The 21986-nt window shown below is 49.2% G+C and overlaps 1 long non-coding RNA gene across 2 annotated transcripts; it reads right to left on the bottom strand.

The window, feature by feature from the left end:
- Positions 1-918: 918 nt before the first annotated feature.
- Positions 919-21963, bottom strand: LOC119923292. Of its 2 annotated transcripts, none has more exons than XR_005448812.1 (4): positions 21923-21963; positions 5168-5265; positions 4490-4586; positions 919-1095 (listed from the first exon to the last, which is right to left on the bottom strand). It is a non-coding gene; the product is annotated as an uncharacterized LOC119923292 (long non-coding RNA). The 2 variants fall into 2 exon arrangements; XR_005448811.1 differs by lacking the exon at positions 919-1095 and adding an exon at positions 3718-4081.
- Between the last annotated feature and the right edge of the window lie 23 nt (positions 21964-21986).

Here is a 21986-nt window from a genome sequence, read left to right as displayed (position 1 = left end):
ATCCCCCCGCTCCGCCTAGTGCTTTCCCACTGCTCCGTCTACTGCTATCACCCCGCCCCGCCTTGGACTGATGCCCCCCTCCCCGCCTAGGGCTGTCACCCCCCCCCCCCACCCTTGTCAACTGCTATCCGCCCGCTCCATCTAGTGCTATTCCCTCGCTCCAACTAGGGCTGTCAACCCCCACCCCCACCCCGCATGGGGCTGTCGCCCCCTGTCCCGCCTAGGGGTGTCACCCCCGCCCCGCTTAGTGCTATCCCCCCGCTCCACCTAGTGCTATCCCCCTGATACCCCTAGGGCTGTCGCCCCCCCCCCCCACCCCGCTTAGTGCTACCTCCCCGCTCTGTCTAGTGCTATCCCCCTGACCCCCCCTAGGGCTGTCGCCCCCCCGCCCTGCCTAGGGCTGTTGCCCCCTCCCCCCGCCCCGCCTAGTGCTATCCCCCCTGCTCTTCTTAGTGCTATCCCACCCTTCAGTTACCTCACTTGTCAAGTGGGGATGGAGAATGTGGGCCCTGGACAGAGACTACGTCCAATCCAATTGCCTCGTATCTATCCCAGAACTTGGTGTGGTGCTTGGCCCATGATAAGTTATTTACAGATTCCACAATTATTCTTATTACTACTATTACAACAGGCTCAGTGGAAAGAGCACCGGCTTTGGAGTCAGAGGTCATGGGTTCGAATCCTGGCGCCGCCACATGTCTGCTGTGTGACCTTGGGCAAGTCACTTAACTTCTCTGAGCCTCAGTTACCTCATCTGTAAAATGGGGATTAAGACTGTGAACCCCACACGGGACAACCTGATCACTTTGTATCCCCCTCAGCGCTTAGAACAGTGCTTTGCACATAGTAAGCGCTTAACAAATGCCAACATTATTATTATTATTAATATTATTATTTAGTAGACATTTCTTGCCCACAAAGAGTTTTCAGACTAGAGGGAGACACAGACATAAATATAAACAGCAGCTACCCTGACACTCATCTTGCCTTATGCCGTCCAGTCTTCTCCGACCCATAGCGACGCCACGGACACATCTCTCCGAGAACGACCCACCTCCATCAGCAGTCCTTCAGGTAGCATTTCTGTAGAGGTTTCTTGGTAAAAAAAATACAGAAGCTGTTTACCTTCGCCTCCTTCTGTGTGATAGACGTGAGTCTCCGCCCTCGAATCTTTCCCGTGATGCCGCTGCCAAACGCAGGTGAGTTTTGACTTGTAGCAGATTGCCCGCCACTCACTAGCCACTGCCCAAGCTAGGAATGGAATGGACAGGCCTCTGCTTTACTCTCCCTCCAGTGGTCGAGACTGGTAGAGTATGGAAACCCTCCAGGTGTGAACCTGAAAAGGGATCCTGGCACTTAGCAAGTGCACAATATCACAACTATTGTGATTATTATTAGAAAGAAAAGCAGAAACCCAGAGAGCTTGAGGGACACCCTTAAAGTCACTCAGACAGTCACATGTTCATTCTCAGGCTCCTCTGTGGGCTCTTCCTCCATCTCCCACCCCCTCACTGTGGGGGTCCCACAAGATTCAGTTCTGGGTCCCCTTCTAGTCCCCATCTACACACGCTCCCCTGGAGAACTCATTCACTCCCATGACTTCAACTAGCACCTCTATGCCGACAATACCCAAATCTCTATCTCCGGCCCTAATCTCTCCCCCTCTCTCCAATCTCGCATCTCCTCCCGCCTTTCGAGACATCTCCACTTGGATGTCCTCCTGTCACTTCAAACCTGGCATGTCCAAAACGGAGCTCCCTATCTTCCCACCCAAACCCTGGCCTTCCTATCACCGGAGACGGCACTACCATCCTTCCTGACTCGCAAGCCCGGCACCTTCACCTCATCCTTGACTCCTCTCTGTTGTCCGACCCGGATATTCAATCCCTCGCTAAATCCTGTCGGTCTCTCCTTCGCAACATCGCTAAAATCCACCCTTTCCCCTCTCCGTTCAAGTTAATTCCTTCGCTCATCGGATCCTACCTGGATTGCTGCATCAGCCTCCTTGCTGACCTCCCAGCCTCTGCTCTCCCCCCACCTCCAGTCCACATTTCTTTCTGCGGCATGGACCATTTCTCTACAGAAACATTCAGAACGCGTCACCCAGCTCTTCAGAAAACTCCAGGGGTTGCCCATCCACCTCTGCCAGAAACTAAAATTCCTCTCCGTCGGCTTTAATGCGCTCCACCACCTTGTCCGACCCTACCTCATCTCACCTCGCTTCTCCCCTTCTACAACCCAGCCCCTACACTTCGCTCCTCCGATGCTAACCTTCTCACTGTTCCTCCATTTCATCCATCTGGCTGCCATCCATCCCCTAGCTCACGTCCCGCCTCTGGCCCGGCCCGTCCTCCCTCCTCAAATCCAACAGAAGAGTCTTCTCTCCCTTCTTCAAAGCCTATCTGAAGGCACATCTCCTCCAAGAGGCCTTCCCAGACTAAGCCCCACTTTTCCTCATCTCCCACTCCCTTCCACATGGCTCCAACCTGCTCCTCTTGCTCGTCCCCCCCCCTCCATCCGGCCCTACAGCACCTGTGTACATCCCTATCATTTTATTTATTTTTACGGATATCTGTCTCCCCTCCTCTAAACTATAAGCTCATTGTGGGTGGGGATCGTGACTGTTTATTGTTGTAGTATATTCTCCCAAGCATTTAGTACAGTGGTCTATGCACCGTAAGTGCTCAATAAATACAACTGAGTGAATGAACTTTAGTTGCTTAAACATGACTGATTGACTCACAGACTGGGTAGTGGAAACTGGGACAACCTCCAGTCTGAGCCACTGCCCACCCTCACCCTGTGCTGCCCCCTCCCTGGCTCTTGGGCTTAGAGGGTCCTGCCTCCCAGGCTTGCCCAGCCCAGCCGATAGGGTCAGGGAGATATCAGAGGCTCTCCAGCCAATGGGAGCCACACTACTCCAGTCCCTTCCTCTAGAGACCCTCAGACTGGAGAGGCAGAGTGGGCAGGAGAACAAGAGGTATCATCACTCCCTCCGTTTGACCTCTTAAGACTCCTGCACCCTTAGCCGTCCCGGGTGAGACCGAAGGAATGAGATCTGGGGGGAGGGAGGGAGGAGTGGGAGTTCTAGCCTGCCAAATTCCAAGTTAGAAGCTGGTGGGCTGCCTCTGCTTGGAGCACAGAGTTGCTCCCCTCAAATGAGAACCCTTCTGTGGAGCAGGTCAGCTACCACTGGCTCAAGGAGACTCAGGTGGGATGCACAACACAGACATTTTATTCCATACAGATGCATGTGGCCTTACAGAGGCCAAGCTGCCAAGGGGACAGAGACAGGAGGAGAGAAGGAGGGGGCCAGACTGTGCCATTTATGTGGGTAGTGTGACAGGGGAAACCACTTGGCACCTTCCCACTCTAGGATTTGCTACTGATTCTCCCCACCCCTCATTCGGCTCCTTGTGGAGAAATGGATGACACAGGGCAGTCGCGCGCGCGCACACACACACACACACACACACACACACACACACACACACACACACACTACTCCTGTCCCTGTACCCTGCTCCCCCAGGGTCACCCCCCTCGGGCGGGCAGGTGAGTCTGTACTCTTGAAGCCAGAGACGGGGCAGATGACTCCAGATGGACTGGACCCGGAGAAAGCTGCTCTATCTAAAGAATTAAGGGCCCCAGGCGACTTCACACCCGGTCTTGGGGTCCATCCTCAGAGCACCTGTCCGAACCCTAGACCCCTGTTTCCAGAACCCGTCTCCCCGTCCGAAAAGGGGCAGCCCCCTCCTCCTGATCTGGTCCTGACACCCATTCTCACACCAGAGACGCACACACATCCATCACCTCCAGGAATTGCCAGAGATTTGTGTGGCACCCATGATGCAGTGTTTGACCCTTAACCCCTACCCGAAAGAAATGACATTGTCTGAAGGAAGGGGATACAATCGTGGGATGGGGGCGGGAAGGAGCGTGCAGGGGGCAACAGCCTGGTGCCAACCGATGCCCTCCTGGGGGGGGCCGGTGCGGTTCTCATGGTATCCCAAGAGGGGCCGGTTAGTCGTCCGCCATCCAGGGGGGCCGACAGACAGGTTTGGATCAGCGCCACGGCCTCCTGGGGACAGATGTGACCGTTGATTGGATGATGAGATGATGATGTTGATGGATCTCCTCGCCCCCGGGGAGAGTGCTGGCCCATCACAGTTTAGGTGGTTGAAGGGGAGAAAGCGTGGATGGGTCTCCAACCAGGAGCCCAGGCCTCCAGCAGGGGAGCGAGAAGTTGTACATTGGATAGGAGCCTGGCCAGGGGTCACTCAGGGGCCAGGTGGGACTCGGTCACTGCGCTGAGTTGTTGATGATAAAGATGCAGTGGATTGTAGCAGGGGATAAGGATCCCTTCACTATACACTCTCAAGCACTCAGTACAGCGCTCCAGACCTAAGTGCTCAATAAACACCATCGATTCCTCCCACTTGCCCGAAACAGGGTCCCAACAGCCCCAGGCCTACAACCTGATACTCACCGTCCTGTCCATACCCCGATGTCCTTGGGGAAGCAGGGAAGGATGTGGGAGCCAGGTCTCCCATGACACATTGGGGGCTCAGGTGCCTTCCTTGGTCCTAAGGATACATCACTTGTCAGCTGTGTGACTTTGGGAAAGTCACTTAACTTCTCTGTGCCTCAGTTACCTCATCTGTAAAATGGGGATCAAGAGTGACAGCCCCTTGTGGGACAACCTAATTACTTTGTATCTACCCCAGTGCTTAGAACAGTGCTTGGCACATAGGAAGCGCTTAAAAACGAGCATTATCGTTATCATCACCTAGTCAGGCCTCAGGGCAATCTCCCTCTGCCCCCTTGCTCATGTGAGGGGGTACTGCCTCCTGTGTCCAGCTCCATCTGTGCCCTCACCCCTCAGCTGGACTGATCCCTGAACGCTCACTGGAGAGAGCAGAGAGGAGAGGGAGACCAAGAGAGAAGGCAGAGAGAGAAAAAAAAGAGAGGGAGACACGGAGGAGACCCCCTTTGAGACAGAGACACCGTGGCCGCCACTCACACTCCCTGCAGGGGATACCCTGGCTAGTTTAGCCTGGGGGGTCCGGCCTTGGGGTGAACCATCTGGGTTTCCCTGGACAGAGTCTTACCCCTGCAAAACTCCTCCCCGATATACCCACCCATACCCACTTCCCCAGGGTCTCACCTCTGAGCGGGCTGGTCTGGAAAGCTTCTCCAGGGAGGCAGAAAGAAGCTGGACTTCTGCCTTTTCTCCTCATGCAGCCAAGGCCCTGAAATTACTGACTAGAGGGGAAATGGGAATTAATAGAAAGAAATAAAACCACGGATATGTACAGAAGTGCTGTGGGGCTGGGAAGAGGGATCAAATAAAGGGAGTAAGTCAGGGCAATGCAGAAGAGAGTAGAAGAAAAGGAAAGGAGGGCGTAGTCAGGGAAGGCATCATGGAGGAGATGAGCCTTATCCAGCACCATCTGATCCTTCATGCTTGTCCCTCTTCCCCGCTTCAAGTTTGGCTGGACTTGGGTGAGACCACACCCCATTAAGCCCCCTCTTTTGGCCAACTGGCTATAAGAGACACAGTCCCTGCCCACTGGGAGCTCACAATCTAAGTCACTCAGTCCATCAGTTGATAGGATTTGAGCTCCTACTGTGTGCAGAGCACTGTACTAAGCCCTTGGGAGGATACATTAGAAAAATTTAACAGACATCCACCCTACCCAAAACAAGCCTAGAAGGGGAAGCTTTGACTTTGGAAAAACACAGTTGTTTTTTTTTTCCAAGAGTTCAACACTACATGGCCCCTGCTCTTAAGAAGCATCCAGTCTGTGATGGACATTAAAGCTGAGGTACACAGACGGAATGGCATATATGAGGTTGGTCCATGAAGTGATGCTCGCTGAACCTAACGTAAGCTCGAATTGGCAGTTCGAGATTAAGAACAGAGTAAAGGAGTACGTAAAGTGAAGGATGGCAGTATTGCATAAGACATCAATAGTGTTTACTGAACGCTATTTGACGGAGCACAGTACGATGAGGAGGATGGGGGGAGAGACCTCGATTGCTAAGGACAACCATTTCAGTCACTTGGATTTATCCAGCACTTTCCATGGGCCAAGCACAGTATCACAAGGCAGATAACAGATATACATTACACCCATTTAAGAAGGAACCATGACACATTGGGGGAGGAGTCATCTGGAAACGTTCAGCAGACTAGGTTCCAACTCAAGACGAGATTTACGCTCTGTAACTCAGTTTCCCAGGCGCTCAGTACAGTGCTCTGCATCTACCAAGTACTCAATGAATGCTGTGGATGACTCAGCTTCTTCTGCTACAACGGCACGTGTCTGTGATGCTACGGGTCAGTCTGTCCTGTTTGAGCACACCGCACTGTCTAAAGTACATAGGAGAGTACAATTTAACAACAGACACATCCTCCTGCCCAAATCGAGCTTCCAGTCTCCTCCACACGTGTGAGGCAAGTGAACCCCGACTCAGTGCTGGGCTTTTGAGGCGTCGTAATGGAGTCCCACAGGGGTGAAGGGGCAAGCTGTATCCTGGGGTGGAGAAATTGGGAAAGCCCAAAAGAGTCCTCAACCAGCCAGATGGGGTCGGCGCAATCCTGCCCTCAGAGGGGCTTCCTGTTTAAGAGCCCTCGAGGGGCACACGATGGTACCGCCACCCCACCCCTGTCCGGTCGGCGGGTCTCAGTTCCTACCCCGGAGGGGCTCACAATCTGATGCTACGATACGGATGCTTCCGGGACAGACCCACGGCTCTGAATCAAGGGAGGATGGTGGAGGGCAGGGGGAAGGTTACCAGTGGATTGGGGCTGGAAGTGCACCTCCTTGGAATGATAAGGGGGCTCACGAGTCTTGCAGGAAGCTCAGCACCTTCCACCTCATTCCAGGCCCAGGGTCCCATGCGGGGAAGGACAGTGGCCTTGGTGACCTTATTGTTTAGTGGAAAATCCTAGCTAACTAGGGGCTGGCATGAGCACACGGAAGAGGATACAATGACACACACACACACACACACACACACACACACACACAGTAAATATTCACCCCAGGGTTTCTGCCCCATCCCTTTGTCCCCCCCACACAAACATCTCTAGACACAGAGCATAAAGACTTCATAGCATCACAACCCCTCAACTTCCTCTATTCCAGAGGTATTTTGTTGTCCCCAAGTCACCAGGTATGGCAAGCGTAAACACCCAAATCACTTCTGAATCTTCCATAAAAAACCAAAGCCCCCAGTAAACCACCCCCTCACTCATCAATTAGCCCGGCCTTAAATTGCCTCAAAACATCAACCCAAGGGATGTTTCAGCCATCAAAATCAACCTATTAGCACCACCAATTCAATAAGCACTATCACCCAATCCCACCGCAAACACACACAAAATACAACTGAATGAATAAACAAAAGATAAGATAACCAAGAGAAAATCACAGGCCCAGCTCACCAAACCGCCTACAGGAAACAAAATCCATGGGGCACAAAATGGTGCACAAAAACACCCAGAAGCCTCTGGGACTTTAAAGGCACAGTGCCACTTGCCCCATTGAAGGGCACCTAATGGATAGACTATGTTTCTGGGTTGGGGGGCGGGTGTTGAATCTAGGAAGGAAGAGGCAGAAGGCTATTAAGGAGAAGGGGATTTGCAGCTGCCCATCATCAAAAGGATTTGGAAAAGCAGATGCCATTATAGACACCTGCAACCCATTCACATTCTCCTTGAGGATCGGGTCTAATGGGTACTTTCCCAGGGCTTAGTACGGTGCTTAGCATCCAGGAGGGTATTGAATAAAGAACAACAAATGAACCAATCATTGAAACAATGAATGATCTCAAGCACTGCACTGAGGCCTCCCCAGTTCCCAGGCCCCACTGTCCCCTCTGCTCTGTATCTCTTTTTCCCTTTTTGTTTCCTTTTTAATGCTATTTGGTAAGCACTTTCTGTGTGCCAGTCACTGTGCTGGGCCCCACGGTGGATACAAGATAATCGGGTTGGACACAAGCCTCTGTTCCATGTAGGGCTGGCACCCTCGATCTTCCATTTTACAGATGAAGTTACTGAGGCCCAGGGAAGTGAAGTTACTTGCCCAGGGTCGCACAGCAGATTGGTGGCAGAGTCGGGCTTGGAGCCCAGGTCTTCGGCCTCCCAGGCCCGGGCCCTTTCCACTAGGCCGCACTGCTTCTCTCCTCCCTGCTGCTGGCCCATTTGGCTTCCAGGGAAGGACTGTTGGTGTAAGAAGTAGGTAGAGGAGGCCAAGGTTGGGGGGGGGGGGGGGGGGGGGGGGGGCTCTTAGCCCAGGAGCCTGGGGAGAGTGGAAGGAAAAGGCAGGGAAGGGGTGGAGAAGAAGGGAAAGAACGGCGAGTCAGCTTTAAGGCTGGACACCGGGGTGACCACTCATGTCCCTTGCAGATCTTGTACCAACCAATAATTATAATGGTATTTTGAAGCGCTTACTATATGCCAAGCACTGCATTAAGTGCTGGTGCCCAGGGTGTCACATGTCTCACAGAACACTTTTTTATGCTACTTGTTCAGCGCTCACTATGTGTTCAACACCGTTTTAAGTGCTGGGGTCGACAAGTGAATTAGGTCAGACACAGTCCCTGCTCCGTGTGGGGCTGACAGTCTAAGTAGGAGAACCGAGGTCCAGAGAAGTGGAGCCACTTGCCCAAGGTCACACAGAGGGCATTTGGCAGAGCCGGGATTGGAAATCAGGTCCTTTGAATCCCAGGCCCGGGCTCTCTCCACAAGACCACGCCGCTTCTTGGAAAAAAAACAACAAAAAAACTTCTCTCTGTTCATTACCTCGTCTGTAAAATGGGGGATTAAGACTTGTGAGTCCCATGCTGGACATGGACTGTGTCCAACCTGTTTAGCTCGTATCTTCCCCAGTGCTTAGAGTGCCTGTCACAGAGTTGGTGCCCAACAAATACCAGCTAAAAAAACAAAAACAACAAAAAAATAAAACACCATGCCCTCACACGAGACGACACCTTTCCGAAGACAACTTTCCGAGGTTGGGACGTCGGGACAGTGTGTGTGACGATGTAGAGGGCCAATATGGTTCTCCCAGATATTCCGTCGTCACTCACCGGTGCGGCTTACTAAGTGTCTGAGTGCAGAGTGCTGGATGGGGCAGAACAGAGTTACGAGAGAGTTACAGGACATGATCCTTCAGAGCTCTGAGTCCTCCAATAAGGTTGCTTCCAATCAATCCATCGTAGTTACGGAGAGCTCACTGGATGTAGAGCCCTGCACTGAGAGGTTGGGAGAGTACAATATAACAGTTAGGAGACATGTTCCCTGCCCACAATGAGCGAACAGCCTAGAGAGGGTGAGGTCCCATTTATACATTAAGATTAATCAAGTAGAGAAACAGTGTGGTCGAGTGGAAACAGCATGGGGCTGGGAGTCAGGAGAACTGGGTTTTAGTCCCAGCTTTGCCACTTCCCTACTGAGTAACTTTCTGAAACTCACTTCACTACCCTTTGCCTCAGTTTCCTCACCTGTAAAATGGGGGCTAAATTCCTGTTTTCTCTTCCCCTTGGACTGTGAGCCCGATCTGGGAAATGGACAGTGTCTGATCTGATTGCACTGAAGACTGTAAGCACAAGACGATAAGGGAAGGGATCATATCTACTAACTCTATTATACTCTCCTAGGTCTTCTTCCCACAGTAGACTGTAAACTCCGTTAGGGCAAATATCAGGTCCACCTAGTCTACTGTACTGTCCCAAGGTCTTAGTGCAGTGCTCTGCACAGAGTAGGTGTTCTATAAATACAAGTGAATCACTGATAAGGGAAAACACCGCACGTAGCTCAACAATATCTGTCTCTTCTGATCGGGTAGGTTGCTGCCACTTAAAACGCTCTTGCTGTCAGTTGGACCTCTGTTAATTTCCTAAACACCCTCTAGCCAGAATGTAGGGTGAAAATACACCTTCTGGCAGAGACGGAAGTATACCCATCCATCTGTAGTGTTTCCTGAGCCCCCAGGGTAGGCAGAGCAGTGAATTAATCTCTAGAGTACAAAATTCATTCATTCATTCAATCGTATGTATTGAGCGCTTACTGTGTGCAGAACACTGTACTAAGCACTTGGGAAGCACAAATAGGCAACATATAGAGACAGTCCCTACCCAACAACGGGCTCACAGTCTAGCTGAACGTTGTTGCCTTGTATTAAGATGATCCCCGATATCTATAGCTATCTAGTGCCCTCTGCTGAATACTTCAATACTGTGTCGCAGAATAGAGTACTTCTAGCAGTAATGTAGAAAAGGGAGCTTCTGGAGCCAATCAACTGAAAGTGTTCTGGCCTACATTTAGCCCAATATTTTATTCCCAGTCTGTATTCTCTCTGCTTTCCGACTGGAGTGGTAAATCTGGATTGCCTATGGGTTATAAACAAGAAAAACCAAATAGGACTCTTAAACCCCAGTTATCACTACGATCCTTTAAAAGTCAACCAAGTCACTGAAATCTACTGTGACCAGCAGCTCTGCTTCCAAATCATCAAGCTCTCTGCAAGGCACAACTCCAGAAATTATCTTCCAGAATGGTAAGACGAAAAAACATTCTTCAGCTACAAATGCCAGGAACCTCTAGCTGCCAAAGAAGAGGCACTAGGTCTTGCAGTTCATTAAAGACTTCAGATCATGCTTGCCAAAGTAACAATGCAGACAACTCGTATAGTCTTTGCATACTAGTCTAAATGCCCAATCAGACAAAGGGGATAGAGGAGTACAGTAGTGGTTATGCTGGGAGTTGTGGTGAGAGCAGCTAGAGCAGGGGTAGTGGGAAAGGTACAGGGAAAGAAACAGTCCAGGGAAACCTGAGAGAAGAGAGGCAGGAGGGATAGGAGAGAACTGGCTGGGGGAGGCCTGGTTTTCCTCAGTTCCCCTGAGGTGAATTTCTCCCTAAACCCCTCCAATGCTTCCCTGGAGCTTCTCTAGCCTGGATCTCTCCTAGGCACTTTTGCTAGCCTTTGAAGGGGAAACAGGAGGGATATTATAATGATACAGTAATAATGATGACGTGTCTGTCCACTCTTGCATTGCACTCTCTGCACAAACTAAGCCCTCAACCATCGTTGATGATGATGATGATAATACGGGAAGCGGTGTGGCCTAGTGGAAAGAGCACAGGCCTGGGAGTCATGGTTCTAACCTGGGCTCTGCCTCTTGCTTGTTGAGTGACCTAGGGGCCTAGGGACTACAGCTCAGATCTGGAAGTCAGAAGGACCTGGGTTCTAAATCCAGCTTTGTCCCTGGTCTGCTGGGTGACCTTAGAGAAGTCTCTTCGCTTCTCTGGGCCTCAATCACCTCATCTAGAAAACGCAGATTAATCCTAAATTGATGCCTATTTATAATTTAACTTTCAGGATGATTTTACTGGGGTAATTCTTGTTTGATTTCAATGGGGGTGATCTAGGGGTTTGACAAAACATCTGAATGATAAGTAAAGACCAAAAAGTCTGCCCAAAGAAGCACCAGCACGGGCTTGGGAGTCAGAGGTTATGGTTTCTAATTCCTGCTCCGCCACTTGTCAGCTATGTGACTTTGGGCAAGTCACTTAACTTCTCTGAGCCTCAGTTACCTCATTTGTAAAAAGGGGATAAAAAAAAAGTGAGCACCCCATGAGGGACAACCTGATTACCTTGTATCTACCCCTGAGCTTACAACAGTGCTTCGCACATAGTAAGCGCTTAAGAAATGCCATTATTTTTATTATTATATACTCAACAGTTGGCCTCATAAAACAAACGTAGGGCTGGGAGTCAGGGGTCCTGGCTTTTCATTCCATCTCCACTCGTCTGCTGGGTGACCTCGGGCAAGTCACTAAACTTTTCTGGTCCTCAGTACCCTCGTCTGTACAATGGGGATAAAGACTGTGAGGCCTCTGTGGGACAGGGAGGTATTCAACGCGATGAGCTTTTATCTACCCTGATGCTGGACATATTTTAAGTGCTTAACAAATACCATCATAATCACCTCACTCATCAGAGCCACAGTTCCCTCATCTGTAAAAGGGGATTCGATACCTGTTTTGACTCCTACCTAAGCAGTGGGACACGAACTGAACCCATCTGATGATCGGGTCAGACACAGTCCCTGTCCCATGTGGAGCTCATAATCATAATGATGATGATGATAGTTAAGCCAAGTCTGGGTCCCACATGGGGCAAAGTCAAAGCTGGAGTTGGCAGGGAACCTGTCCGCCCACCATTGTACTGGACTCTTCCCAAGTGCTCGGCACAGTGCTCTGCACACAGAAGAACTTAAATACAACTGACTGACTGAATGAATGATATTTGTTAATCACTTACTCCGTCACAGGCACTGGGCGACAAGCAAAGCAATTATGGTTTGATACAGTCGGTGTCCGCCATGGGGCTCACAATCTTAATTCCCATTTTACAGATGAGGTCCCTGGGACCCAGAGAAGTGAAGTGACTTGCCTAATGTCCCCCTCAGTCAATCACATTTCTTGAGCACTTACTACGTGCGGAACACTGTACTAAGCACTTGAGAGAGAACAATAGAACAATATAAGAGACATAATCTCTGCCCACAATGAACTTACAGTCTAGAGGGGGAGATGGACATTAATATAAACGAATACATTACAGATGAGCGGCAGAGCCGGGAGTTCAACCTGTGTCCTCCTGAATCCCAGGCCCATGCCCTATCCTCTAGGGAACAAACCGAGCAGCTAAAAACCCTCAAAATTCCATTTCTTACGGGCAAACCTTCTCATTTCTCTTCCCTGCCTCATATTTGTCACATTTATGAGGCCAAAAATATTGAAGTTCTAAGAAGCGGAAATAGGAAAATCAAAAAAGCTGGTTTGTTTAGACTCCAGACTGTAAGCTCCTTATGGGCAGGGAACGTGTTTGCTAATTCTATTGTATTGTACTCCACCAGGGGCTTAGTACAGTGCACTCTGCACGCAGTAACCATTCAATAAATACCTTTGATGGATGTTTAACCAGTATGTGGGGAAAGGGGTGTGCCCCAGTGGAAAGAGCAGCCGATCAATCAGTCATGTTTCCTGAGGGCTTACTCTGTGCAGATCATCATCTGAGGAGTCAGAGGACTTGGGGTCTAAGCTCTGCTCCGCCACTTGTCTGCTGTGACTTGTTTGGGTAAGTCACTTCACCTCTCTGAGCCTCTTCTGGCAAATGGGGATGAAGACTGTAAGCTCCATGTAGGACAGGAACCATGCCCAACCTCATTAGCTTGTACCTACTCCGGTGCTTAGAACAGTGCTCGAAACAGAGTAAGCACCTAACGAACAACATTTAAAAGAAAGAGAGGGAGGGAACCAGGATGAAAATCCAATCAGTCGTATTAATGGAGCGCTTACTGTGTGCAGAGCACTGGTCCAAGCGCTTGGGTGAGTACACTAGAACAATAAAAGGCCACATTCCCTGCCCACAGAGAGCTTAGGGTCTAGAGTGGGAGACAGACTATAACAGAAATAAAGAAATAACAGATACGGACATAAGTGCCGTGGGGCCGGGAGGAGGGGGATGAATAAAGGGAGCGAGTCAGGGTGACACAGAAGGGAGTGGGAGAAGAGGAAATGAGGGCTTAGGTCGGGGAAGGCCTCCCAAGGGCTTAGTACAGTGTTCTGCACACATTCAGTGCTCAATAAATACTGACTGACTATCCGAGCTGATTAACTTGTACCTCCTTCAGTGCTTAGAGAAGTGCTTGACAAAGAGTAAGCGCTAAAGAAATGCCATTTCAAAGAAACACAAAAAAAGAAAGAGGAAGCCAGACTGACGAGGAACTGAGCTCCACTCCCAGTCTGGCCAACAAATCTGGAGCTAGAACGAAGAAGGGGAATACTCTACTAGGAGAAGCAGCAAGGCCTAGCTGGTAGACCCCAAGGCCTGGAAGTCAGAAGAATGTAAATTCAAATTCCAGTTTTGTCCCCGGTCTGCTGGGTGACCTTGGATAAGTCTCTTCACTTCCCTGGGCCTCAGTCACTTCATCTGTAAAATGGAGATCAATCCTAAATTAATGCCTATTTATAACTGAACCTCCAGGGTGATTTTACTGGGGAAATTCTTGGTTGATTTGGGTTTGTGTGATCAAGGGGTATGATAAAACCTCTCAAAGATAAGTAAAAACTGAAAAGCCTGCCCACAGGATCACCAGCGATCACAGGGATTCGATCCCTGCTTTCTCTCCTACTCTGGCTGTGGGATAAGCACAGTAACCATCTGAAGATCTGACTGGAAACTGTCCCTCTCTCATGTGAGGTTCAGAATCATAATGATGATGGTGATGATGATGATGATGATAATGGTTAAGCCAAGTCTGGGTCCCACATGGGGTGCAGTCAGAGTTGGAGGTAGGCATGGAGTGTGTCTGCCCACCATTGTACTGAACTCTCCTAAGTGCTCGGTACAGTGTTCTGCACAGAGGAAGAACTTAATAAATATGATTGAATGAATAAATAAATACGATTGAATGAATGGTATTGGTTACTATGGGCCAGGCACTGTTCTGAAAACTGGTTACACACCGAGATAATCATGGTTTGACACAGTCCAAGTTCCCCAGAGGGCTACCAATCTTAATCCCCATTTTACAGATAAGGTCACTGAGGCCCAGAGAAATAAAGTGATTTGCCCTTTGTCTCCCTCAGTCAATCACATTTACTGAGCGCTTATGACGTGCAAAGCACTGTACTAAGCACTTAGGAGAGTACAACAGAGCAATAGACACATTCTCTGCCCACAACGAACTTACAGTCTAGAGGGGGAGATGGTAATTAATAGAAATCAATACATGACAGATGAGCGGCAGACCTGGGAATAGAACCCAGGTCCTCCCGACAACCAGGCCCGTGCCCTATCTGCTAAGGAACAAACCGAGCGGCAGAAGAGCCTCAAAATCCCAGTTCCTACCATTAGACCTTCTCATGTCTCTTCCCTGCCTCACAATCGTTACATTTATGAGGCCAAAAATATTGAAGTTCTAATAAGCGAAAAATCAAAAAGCTGGGTTTTTAGACACCACATTGTAAGCTCCTTATAAACAAGGAACGTATTGGCTAATTCTATTGCATCCTACTCCCCCAGTTGCTTAGTACTGAGCATGCTGCACATATTAAGCATTCAATAAACAGCTTTGATTGATGTTTAATTGGTATGTGGGGGAAGGGGCGATTGGAAAAAGCAGCTGGTCAATCAGTAAAATTTATCGAGGGATTACTGTGTGCAGGTCACCAGCCGGGGAGTCAGAGGACTTGGGTTCTAACCTCAGCTCTGCCAACTGTCCGCTGTGTGACCTTGGGCAAGTCACTTCACTTCTCTGGGCCTCAGTACCCTCCTCTGTAAAATGGAGATGAAGACTGTGAGACCCATGCGAGACAGGGAAGCTTCCAATGTGCAAACAAATCACCCTTCCTCCCTCAGGCCCTACCGAAGGCTCACCTCCTCCAGGAGGCCTTCCCAGACTGAGCCCCCTTTTTCATCAGCCCCCGCCACTACCCCACATTGCCCCGACTCACTCCCTTCACTCTACCCTGCCCTGCCCCACAGCACTTGTGTATATATGTACATATCTATAATTCTATTTATTTACATTTATGGAACAGCACCTGACACATAATAAGTGCTTAACAAATACCATCATCATCACCTCACTTAGCAGAGCCTTGGTTCTCTGATCTGGAAAACAGGGATTCGAACCCTGTTTTCTCTCCTACTCGGGCTGTGGGACAAGCACTTTTATCCATCTGATGATCAGTTTGGACACAGTCCCTGTCCCGTGTGGGATTCACAACCATACTAATGATGATAATTAAGCAAAGTCTGTGTCCCACGTGGGATGCAGTCTAAGTAGGAGGTAGGCAGGTTATAATATTCTGTTTACGGCTTTGCTTTCTTTGCATTTCCAGGGTCCCTTTACCCTGCTAGAAGACACTTTCATCCAAAATTGGCCTCGTTTATTCAGAGTTAAATCTCTAACCACTTTGACCATAACCAGTGAGCTGTCACAGCTCAGATCTTAGGTGCCTCCTGGGTGCTTTTCATTTGAAGGAACGTGGAAGATGATGTGATGAGCCTGAGATGGGTTTGGGCACGTACTTCCCAAGCACTTAGTACAGTGCTCTGCACACACTAAGTGCTCAGTAAATATGATTGAGTGAATGGGTGACTGAATAAAGGCTGAACATGACTGATTAGACTGCTAATAATAATAATAATAATTGTGGTACTTGTTAAACGCTTACCATGTGCCAAGCACTGTTCTAAGCTCCAGGGTAGATATAAAGTAATGAGGCTGGACCCAGAGGCTGTCCCACATGGAGCTCAGTCTTAATCCCCATTTTGCAGATGAGGTAACTGAGGCCCAGAGAAATGAAGCGACTTACCCAAGGTCACACAGCAGACATGTGGCACCTCAGTCCTTCCTCTGCACCCTAAAACTGGAAACCTGTCCTATAGTAAGTTCTGAGGGGCCTTGTGTGGCACGTCCCAACTCCAAGGCATTCTGGGAGGGGAGGCTGGAGAACCCCACGGCAGACCTGCTCCGTGGCCTCGGGCGAATCACAGGACCACAGACAAGGTGGCAAGTAGAACGGCCATTTGTCCGAACTGACTCCTCACCTGATCCAATTCTCAGTTGACCCGGCCAATGTGGTATGGGTCAGGACCGAACGCCTTCCCGTCCACCATTTTTATTTTCCGTGCCCCGCCTCCCTCCGCTCCTTTACTCTGACTGCAGAGTTCCACGGAGCGGAAGCAGTGCCCATGCTCCCAGGGACCAGAGAGGGGAATGCCACTGGAGAAATGCCCCAAGATAAAGGCGGACTTCCGAGAAGCGGCGTGGTCTTGTGGAAAGAGCCCGGGCCTGGGAGTCAAAGGACCTGAGTTCCAGTCCTGGCTCCACCAAATGCCCGCTGTGTGACCTTGGGCAAGTGGCTCCACTTCCCTGGGCCTCGGTTCTCCTACTTAAACTGTGACGCCCACCAGGGACAGGGACTGTGTCTGAACTAATTCACTTGTATCTACCCCAGTGCTTAGAATGGTGTTGAACACATATGTTACCAACTTGTACTTCTCAAGCGCTTAGTACAGTGCTCTGCACACAGTAAGCGCTCAATAAATACGATTGAATGAACGAATGAATGAATGTCTGCCCAGCGCTTTACTGAACTCTCCCAAGTGCTCGGTACAGTGCTCTGCACACTGGAAAAACTTAATAAATATGACTGAATGATCTACCCTTACTTGTTTTATGTGTTCTGTTGTTTATACACATCACTGATTCTATTTATTTATATTGATGCTACTGATGCCTGTTTGCTTGTTTTGATGTCTGTCTCCCCGCTTTTAGACTGTGAGCCCACTGTGGGCAGGGACTGTCTCTCACTGTGTACTTTCCAAGCGCTTAGTACAGTGCTCTGCACACAGTAAATGCTCAATAAATACAAGTGACTGCCTGACTCTCCTACATGATTAGTTTGTATCTACTCCAGTGCTTAAAACAGTGCTGGACAAAGAGTAAGCGCTGAAGAAACGCCATTTAAAAATAAATAGAAAAGAGAGAGGAAGCCAGGCTGAAGAGGAACTGAGCTCCATTCCCAGTCTGGCCAACAGCCCTGGGGATAGAAGGAGAAAGGGGACTACTCTACCAGGAGAAGCGGCAAAGGCTAGGGCCTACAGCCCAAGGCCTGGAAGCCAGAAGGACCTGAGTTCTAATTCCAGCTTTGTCCCTGGTCTGCTGGGTGACCTCACTTCTCTGGGCCTCAATCACCTCATCAGTAAACTCTAGATCAAAAACAAATAAACGCCTATTTATAATTGAACCTCCAGGAAGATTTTATTGTGGTAATTCTTGGTTGATTTCGATTGGGGTGATCTAGGGGTATGATACCACCTCTGAATGATAAGTAAAGACTGACAAGTCTGCCCACAGAAGCACCTGCAACAGCGCCGACAGCTGGCCTCGTGGAAGGAACGGGCTAGGAGTCGGAGGTCCTGGCTTTTAATTCTGGCTCCACTTGTCTGCTGGGTGACCTCGGGCAAGTCACTTCATTTATCTGGGCCTCAGTACCCTCATCTGTACAAGGGGGATTAAGACCGTGAGACCTCTGTGGGACAGGGAAGTGTCCAACTCGATGAGGTTTTATCTACCCCAGCCCTTAGAATAGTACTGGACACATAGTAAGTGCATAACAAATACCATCACCACCACCTCACTTAGCAGAGCCTTAGTTCCCTTATCCGTAAAAGGGGATTCGAACCCTGTTTTCTTTCCTACTCGGGCAGTGGGACAAGCACTGTCGCCATCTGATAATTGGGACGGACACAGTCCCTGTCGCGGCTGAGGCTCAGAATCATAATGATGATGGTGATGATAGTTAAGCCAAGTCTGGGTCCCACATGGGGAGTAGACAAAGTTGGAGGTAGGCAGGGAACGTGTCCGCCCCCCGTTGTATTGTACTCTCCCAAGTGCTCAGAACAGTGCTCTGCACACTGGAAGAACTTCATAAATGCGACTGACTGAATGAAGGAATGACTGGTATTTGTTAATCACTTACTCCGTCCCAGGCACTATTCTAAGCACTAGGCGATAAGCAAAGCAATCGTGGTTTGACACAATGTCCGCCATGGGGCTCACAATCTTAATTCCCATTTTTCAGATGAGGTCACTGAGGCCCAGAGAAGTGAAGTGACTTGCCTAATGTCCCAGTCAGTCAATCACATTTCCTGTGTGCTTACTACGTGCAGAACACTGCACTAAGCACTTGGGAGACTACAATAGAACAATATAATAGACACAATCTCTGCCCACAATAAACTTACAGTCTAGAGGGGGAGACAGACATTAATATAAATGAATACATTACAGATGAGCAGCAGAGCCGAGAGTACAACCCGGGTCCTCCTGATTCCCAGGCCCGTGCCCTAGCCTCTAGGGAACAAACCAAGCCTCAAAAAGAGCCTCAAAATTCCATTTCCTACTGGCAAACCTTCTCATTTCTCTTCCTTGCCTCACATTTGTCACGTTGATGAGGCCAAAAATATTGAAGTTCTACTAAGCGGAAATAGGAAAATCAAAAACTGGTTTGTTTAGACTCCAGACTGTAAGCGCCTTATGGGCAGGGAATGTGTTTGATAATTCTATTGTATTGCACTCCTCCAAGTGATTAGTATATTGTGCACTCTGCACATAGTAACTGTTCAATAAATACCTTTGATGGATGTTTAACCAGTATGTGGGTGTGTCCTAGTGGAAAGAGCAAACCGATCAATCAGTCATATTTACTGAGGGCTTACTGTATGCAGAGCACCAGCCAGGGAGTCAAAGAACGTGGGTCATAAGCTCGGCTCCGGCACTTGTCTGCTGTGTGACTTTGGGAAAGTCACTTCACCTTTCTGGGCCTCAGTTACCTCTTCTGGAAAATGGGGATGAAGACTGTAAGCCCCATGTAGGGCAGGGACTGTGCCCAAGCTCATTAGCTTGTACCTACTCCAGTGCTTACAGCAGTGATCGAAACAGAATAAGAACCTAAGGAACGTCATTTAAAAGAGAGGGAGGGGCCCAGGATTAAAAGTCAATCAGTCAGTCGTATTTATGGAGTAGTCACTTTTTGCAGAGCACTGGGCCAAGCGCTTGGGAGAGTACAATAGAACAATAAATGGATACATTCCCTGCCCACAGTGAGCTTACAATCTAGAGGGGGAGTCAGACAATAATCAAAATAAATAAATGACAGATATGGACATAAGTGCTGTGGGACTGGGAGGAGGGGATGAATAAAAGGGAGCCAGTCAGGGTGACACAGAAGGGAGTGGGAGAAGAGGAAGGGAGGGCTTAATCAGGGAAGGCCTCCCAAGGGCTTGGTACAGTGCTCTGCACACAGTAAGCGCTCAATAAATACAATTGACTAACTGTCCTAACGGATTAACTTGTACCTACTCCAGGACTTAGAACAGTGCTTGACAAAGAGTAAGCGCTGTAGAAATGCCAGAGAAGCAGCGTGGCTCAGTGGAAAAGAGCACGGGCTTTGGAGTCAGAGTTCATGGGTACAAATCCCGGCTCCGCCAATTGTCAGCTGTCTGACTTTGGGCAAGTCACTTAACTCCTCTGTGCCTCATTTACCTCATCTGTAAAATGGGGATTAAGGCCGTGAGCCCCCCGTGGGACAACCTCATCACCTTGTAACCTCCCCAGCACTTAGAACAGTGCTTTGCACATAGGAAGCGATTAATAAATGCCATCATTATCATTATTATTGTTATTATTCTTATTTCAAAGAAACAGAAAAAAAGAGAGAGGAAGCCAGGCTCAAGAGGAACTGAGCTCCATTCCCAGTCTGGCCAACAACCCTGGGCCTAGAGGGAGGAAGGGGAATACTATACCAGCAGAAGTGGTGAGGCCTAGGGGCTACAGCCCAAGGCCTGGAAGTCAGAAGGATCTGAGTTCTAATTCCAGCTTTGTCCCTGGCCTGCTGGGTGACCTTGGATAAGCCTTTTCACTTCTCTTCAATCACCTCATCTGTAAAATGGGCATCAATTCTAAATTATTGCCTATTTATAATTGAGCTTCCAGGGTGATTTCATTGGGGTAGTTCTTGGTTGATTTTGATTGGGGTGATCTAGGGGTTTGACAAAACCTCTGAATGATAAGTAAACACTGACAAGTCTGCCCATAGAATCACCAGCAACAGAGCCGACAGTTGGCCTCGTGGAAGGAAGGCAGGGTTGGGAACCAGATGTCCTGGCTTTTAATCCCGGCTCCCCTCGTCTCCTGGGTGACCTCGGGAAAGTCATGTCACATCTCTGGGACTCGGTATCCTCATCTGTAAAATGGGGATTAAGACTGTGAAATATCTGTGGGACAGAGAAGTGCCCAACTCGATGAGCTTTTATCTACCACGGCCCTTAGAACAGTGCTGAACGCATAGTAAGTGCTTAACAAATACCATCATCATCATCACCTCACTGAGCCAAGCCTTAGTTCCCTCATCTGTAAAACGGATATTCGATCCCTGCTTTCTCTCCTACTTGGGCTGTGGGACAAGCAGTCTGGGGGACTAGCTCTCTTCCTCCCTTCAGAGCCCTACTGAGAGCTCACCTCCTCCAGGAGGTCTCCCCAGACGGAACCCCCTCCTTCCTCTCCCCCTCCTCATCCCTCCCGCCTTACCTCCTTCCCCTCCCCACAGCACCTGTATATACGTTTGTATGCATCTATTACTCTATTTTACTTGTACATATTTATTCTATTTATTTTATTTTGTTAATATGTTTTGTTTTGTTGTCTGTCTCCCCTTTCTAGACCGTGAGCCCGCTGTTGGGTAGGTACCATCTCTATATGTTGCCAACTTGTACTTCCCAAGCGCTTAGTACAGTGCTCTGCGCATACTAAGCGCTCAATAAATACGACAATGAATGAAGCACTGTATCTGTCCGATGATCGGGTCGGACACAATCCCTGTCTCATGTGGGGCTCATAAGCATAATAATGATGATGATGATGATGATGATGACAGTTAATCGAAGTCTGGGTCCCACATGGAGCTAAGCCTAAATAGGAGGGAGGCAGGGAGGAGGGGATGAATAAAGGGAGTGAGTCAGGGTGACACAGAAGAGAGTGGGAAAAGAGGAAATGAGGACTTAGTCTGGGGAGGCCGCCCAAGGGCTTAGTACAGGGCTCTACACGCAGTAAACGCTCAATAAATACAACTGACTAACTGTCCTACTGATTAACTTGTACCTACTCCAGTGCTTAGAACAATGCTTGACAAAGAGTAAGCGCTGAAGAAACGCCATTTCAAAGAAACAGGAAAAAAAATAGAGAAGAAGACAGGCTGAAGAGGAACTGAGCTCCATTCCCAGTCTGGCCAACAAATCTGGAGCAGGATGGAAGAAAGGGAATACTCTACCAGGAGAAGCAGCAAGGCCTAGCTGGTAGACCTCAAGGCTGGGAAGTCAGAAGGAGCTCAGTTC

Source organism: Tachyglossus aculeatus, unplaced genomic scaffold, assembly GCF_015852505.1.
Source record: "Tachyglossus aculeatus isolate mTacAcu1 unplaced genomic scaffold, mTacAcu1.pri scaffold_169_arrow_ctg1, whole genome shotgun sequence".
Taxonomy (NCBI): domain Eukaryota; kingdom Metazoa; phylum Chordata; class Mammalia; order Monotremata; family Tachyglossidae; genus Tachyglossus; species Tachyglossus aculeatus.
Note: the sequence above shows the minus strand (reverse complement) of the source record. Positions and strands in the feature narration are given on the sequence as shown.